Below are 6,000 nucleotides of genomic sequence, written 5' to 3'. Positions count from 1 at the left end.
GAACGAGAGAAGGTTGTAGCGTTCTGCAGGTAGAAGCCTGCGCATTGGTATAAGACTACACCAGTACAAAAATTGTAAACAAAATTCTCTTATTATTAAAAGAAGACAGAGAAGATTGCAACAGGTGGTTTTCACCCACATTGGGTTGCCACCTTATATCTTGGTGTTCATGTGTGTTACTTATGTGTGATGCTTTATTCTGTTTTTATTGCACTGTCTAATGAATTCTTGATATACTGGTTAAAGTTTAATATAAGATAATTTGGGTAAATCAAAAGATCTCTGCATATACGTTGGTTGCATTACGTACAGTTGCGTATACATGCTAGTTCACTAAGCTGAAGTAGCATATACAAATCAGTTTTGAAAATAAAATTATTGATCTGATAATACTGATTCACCCCCCCCCCCTCAGTATTATTTCCAACAATTGGTTTTAGAGCAGGGCCTTCAGAAGAAGCTTGATCGCTTGAAGGAAGATCGATCATCATGATTAATCAAGAAAGCGGGGGATTCGTTAGACCACCAATCTTTGATGGGAGCAACTTTGTTTATTGGAAGTTAAGAACCACAACCTATCTTCAATCTCTTGGAATAGATGTCTGGGAAATCGTGGAAGGAGGATATACATTTCCATCAGCAATTCCTATAGATATAGCAGGTAAAAAACAATATGAAACCAATGCCAAGGCTGTCAATACATTATTGGGAAGTCTGTCACAATCAGAGTTTGTCAAAGTTATGCAGCTCAAATCAGCCAAAGAAATATGGAACAAAATCGTTCTAAGCTACGAAGGAGACTCTCAGGTAAAACGTGCTAAACTGCAAACTCTCAGAATTCAATATGAAACTCTCAAGATGCACAATGATGAAAGTATAGCTAGTTACTTCTTACGTATAGATGAGATTGTTAATTGCATGAATAATCTGGTTGAAGAGTTAAAGGAAGTTACCTTAGTTCAAAAAGTTTTAATATCCTTGTCTGCTAAATTTGAATCAAAAGTATCTGCCATAGAAGAAAAGCAGGATCTACAGACTATTACTATGACACAGCTTCACGGAATCTTAACTGCCTTTGAGATGAGAAAAGGAGGTCCATCAGATATGAGAGAAGCTGCATTTAAAGCTTCAGCAAAAGGAAAATAAGAACTCAATGAATCAGGACATATTTCAAAAGATGAAGATGAAGCAAACTTTCTCAAGAAGCTTCAACGGGGTTCCTGAAGATTCAGAGGTAAACTACCTTTCAAATGTTTTTTCTATGGTAGAGTCTATCATTATGCTGCCAAATGTCCTCATAAAGATAAATATGATAAAGGGAATGAATCTGCAAAATGGAATAGAAAACAAAGTGTAAGTAACAAGAGCTATTATACTAATGAATATACCAATGGTTTATCAAATAGTGATGAAGATGAAAATAGTAATGACTATAGACTTCTGATGGCTTATGAAGATGATGATTTTTTGGGTGCTTTAGATGAAGATGTTCTTTATGAAGAAATATCTAAACTCAAAATCTGTTTAGAAGAAAAGAATATGATTATAGATACCTTGACATACCAACTTGCTAAAAGAGAAAAGCACAATGAAAAGCTAGAATGTGAAATTGTGGGTCTAAGAAAGGATCTTGAGAAAACAAAATCTCTCAATCTTAGATTTTCTAAAGGATCAAAAACCTTAAATGAAATTATCAAAGTGCAGCGCTCTCCTTTGATAAAGATAGGTCTTGGATATACTAAAGAAACATCTCAATCACAGAAGTCATCAACCTCCACTAAAAGCTATCTTGATGCAGCAAAGAGCAGTGAATAGTTTGACAATCATCAGCAAAGGCATAAAGCAGATCACCAGGTGAATCAGGCTCAATTTACTTCAAGGATGAACAGAAGCCACAATCAACCTCAGGTAAATCATACTCAATTTGCTTCAAAGATAAATATCAATAGAAACTACAATCAACAGGTCAGTAGATTCGATAATCGCAGGAACTTATTTAATGGTCAATGTTTCTCATGTCATAATTTTGGACACAAAGCTGCTCAATGTGTTGCTTACAAAACTATCATGAATAGAGAAGCACGAAATCAAAGGAATGTGACAAGGGTCAAGAAAATTTCCTATAATAACTTTTCTCTTCTTGAAAATGAACTAGAATGCTCAATCTGTAACAAGTTTGGCCATGAATAATCTGAATGCAGGAGTAAATTTTGGCAAATAGCTCAAAGGGAGCAAACTCCATTAAATCCCAAAATATGGAGAAACAAAGAACCGCAAACAGAAAGATTTTGTATAGCCTTGTATGCAGAAGGACAAGAAAACCAGTGGTACATCGACTGTGGATGCTCAAAACACATGACAGGTGACAAAGAAAAACTACACTCATATAATGCCCTAGAAAAGGAAAAGAGTGTCTCATTTGGAAACGATACTCCTGTTGTCATAAAAGGTAAAGGCTCTATTTTCTTGAAAGAAAAAGTTAAAGCTGGGAATTTTATGTATGTTGATGGCTTAAAGCACAACCTGTTGAGTGTGAGTCAAATGTGTGATCAAGGAAATGAAGTAGTGTTTCGCTAAAATGGATGTGTTGTTCGTGAGCTTGATACAGGAGAAATTGTGATCAAAGGGACAAGAAATCCAAACAACCTACACATACTCAAGAGAGGAAAACAACATTGCTATCTAAGAAAAAATGTTGAAAATTGGCTATGGCACAGAAGATTGGGACATCTAAGCTTTTCTCAAATAAGAAAAGCATGCAAATTCCAGGTTGTTCGTGATCTTTTAGATATCAACATTCCTGAAAATACTATATGCAAATCATGTCGATTCGGTAAGAAAACGAGATCTTACTTCATTGCAAAGGAAGGGTCAGCTAGTAGACCTCTTGAACTTGTTCATACTGATTTATGTGGACCATCAAGGAAAAAGTCACCTCATGGAAAAGAATACTTTATATTATTCATTGATGATTTTTCCAGAATGTGTTGGATAGGTCTTCTAAAGCATAAAGATGAAACATTTGAAAAGTTTAAAGACTTAAAAGCTTTGGTTGAAAATGAATCAGATCGCAAAATCAAATACCTCAGATCTGATCAAGGAGGGGAATTTACCTCAGATGAATTCTTTGACTTTTGTGAACAACATGGAATAAAAAGGCAGTTCTCCATCACAAGGACTCCTCAACAAAATGGAGTGGTAGAAAGGATGAACAGAACTGTTCAATAAATGGCTCGTGCTATGCTAGATGAATCTGGAACTCCTACAACCTTCTGGGGTGAAGTTGCATTCGCCGCCGTCACTATTCTCAACCAAGCAAATGTTCGGGTAAACAACACTCAAACTCCACATGAATTTTGGTATGGTAAGACTCCTACTGTAAAGTGTTGGGCATTGGATAATCCAGCACTCCCCGTGTGTTTCGTGACATGGACTAACCACCTCTCGAGGATCAGTTAACTCTGGTGATGCGTCCGTTTACTAACACCTGCGGGTTTTGGTGTAATGGCAATCGTGATCCCAACAAGTGGTATTAGAGCCAAAGGTCTCGAGTTCGAATCACACCCGGCTTGCGCTGGTGGGGAGATTGTTGGGCATTGGATAATCCAGCACTCCCCTTGTGTTTCGTGACATGGAATAACCCCCTCTCGAGGATCCGTTAACTCTAGCGATGCGTCCATTTACTAACACCTGCGGGTTTTGATGTAACGGAAATCGTGATCCCAACATAAAATACTTCAAAGTTTTTGGAAGAAAATGTTACATAAAAAGGACTGATGAAAAACTTGGTAAGTTTGAACCCAGAGTAGATGAAGGTGTTCTTCTTGGCTAATCTTCCCAAAGTAAAGGATATAAATGTTGCAATAAAAGACTTGGGAAAATTATTGAAAGTATTGATGTTGTGGTTGATGAAGCATGCAAAAATCCAAAACAGATAAAAACCAAAGATTATGACAATGAAGAAGATGAGGATCATTTCCCACGTCAAATCACACTGATTCTAAAGAAGAAACCAATGAAGCACCAAAATAAGAGATAACGATAAAAGAAAAGACTTCGTCCAGGTATGTTCAGAAAAATCATCCAGAAACTCAAATTTTAGGGGAACAAGGGGCAGGTGTGCAGACTAAAAGATCCATTGCCAAAGCTTCAAGCTATCTAGCATCACTATCTTCCACTGAACCTCAAAATGTAAATGAAGCATGCAGAGATGAATGTTGGGTCAAGGCCATGAATGAAGAACTTGAGCAAATCAAAAAGAATAATACTTGGGACTTAGTTCCTATGCCTCACGTTAAGAATATCATAGGAACTAAATGGATATTCAAAAACAAGTTGAATGAAAATGGAGAAGTTATTAGAAACAAGGCCAAACTTGTTTGTAAAGGATATGCTCAACAAGAAGGTATAGATTTTGAAGAAACTTTTGCACCTGTTGCTAAACTTGAAGCCATAAGAATGTTTCTTGCTCTTTCTAGTTTTCAAAAATTCAAAGTATACCAAACGGATGTAAAATCCGCCTTTCTTAATGGAGACTTAGAAGAAGAAGTCTATATTGAACAACCAAAAGGATTCATTCTTAGAAATGATGCAAAACTTGTGTGCAAACTCAGAAAAGTTGTCTATGGTCTAAAACAGGCTCCAAGGGCATGGTATTACCATCTTGAGAAATATCTCCACCAACAAGGTTTTTCAAAGGGGTCAGCAGATAGCAATCTATATACAAAGATGGACACTGGTAAATTGCTAATAATTGTTGTGTATGTTGATGATATCATTTTTTGTAGCAATGAAGAATCCATGAGTCAGAATTTTGCTTCAGTAATGCAACAAGAATTTGAAATTTCCTTGCTTGGTGAGCCTACCTATTTTCTTGGTCTACAAGTTCAACAAAATAAATATGGTATTTTTCTCTCACAAACCAAATATCTCAAACAGATCCTAAAAAAGTACGGCATGGAAGATTCTAAACCAGTATGTACCCCAATGGTAACAGGATGCAGTCTTAGCTCAAATGATGAATCAGCAGCAGTATATCAACCAACTTACAGATCCATGAATGGTAGTCTGCTTTATCTAACAGTTACCCGACCAGATATCATGCATGTAGTGGGAATTGTTGGAAGATTCCAAGCAAATCCAAAGGAATCACACCTTCAGGCAGTCAAAAGGATCTTCAAATATCTTCAAGGAACACAGAACTTTGGTTTATGGTATCCTAGAGATACAGATTTTACACTTCATGCATATACATATGCATATTGGGCAGGAAGTATTGATGACAGAAAAAGCACTAGTGGTGGTGCATTCTATATGGGTTCCAGGTTGGTGTCTTGGTTCAGCAAGAAACAAAGTTCAATTGCATTATCTACGACTGAAGCAGAATACGTGGCTGATGCATCTTGTTTCACACAACTACTTTGGATGATGCAAACCTTGCAAGACATTCAGATCACATGTACTCCACCCATCTCCATTCTATGTGATAATACAAGTTCCATCAGTATTTCAAATAATCCATTCATGCACTCCAAGAGCAAGCACATACCCATCAAATATCATTTCCTACGTGAACAAGTGCTTGAACAAAAGGTCAAATTGGAGTATGCTCCCTCCAAAGAACAGGTTGCTGATATATTCACTAAACCAATGCCCAGAGAGACATTTGAATATCTTAGACAGACACTGGGAGTAGTTTATGCATCATCTTGTTGTTAAATCCTATTTTCATATAAAGGTGGATATACGCGAGTTTCATTAAGCATAGTCATGTACATACGCTAGTTTCTGTGGGCACAGTTGCGTATATGTTGGTTTGAAGAAAAGCAGTGGGCCAGACTCAAGAAAAAGGGGTCTGCTATGGTTCTGTCAATTATCTACTATGTTTGATGATGGTTTCAATCTACTGATATATTGGTCCGTATAGTGTTGTTGATCACTTGATGTATATATGATGGTGATGATGCTTTGATATCTCTTACAGACATATGCAATTATCAG

Source organism: Pinus tabuliformis, chromosome 8, assembly GCF_031772625.1.
Source record: "Pinus tabuliformis cultivar Carrire ecotype Pingquan chromosome 8, CPIR1, whole genome shotgun sequence".
In the NCBI taxonomy this organism is placed as follows: domain Eukaryota; kingdom Viridiplantae; phylum Streptophyta; class Pinopsida; order Pinales; family Pinaceae; genus Pinus; species Pinus tabuliformis.
The sequence above is the reverse complement of the archived record's forward strand: the minus strand, read 5'-3'. Positions refer to the sequence as shown.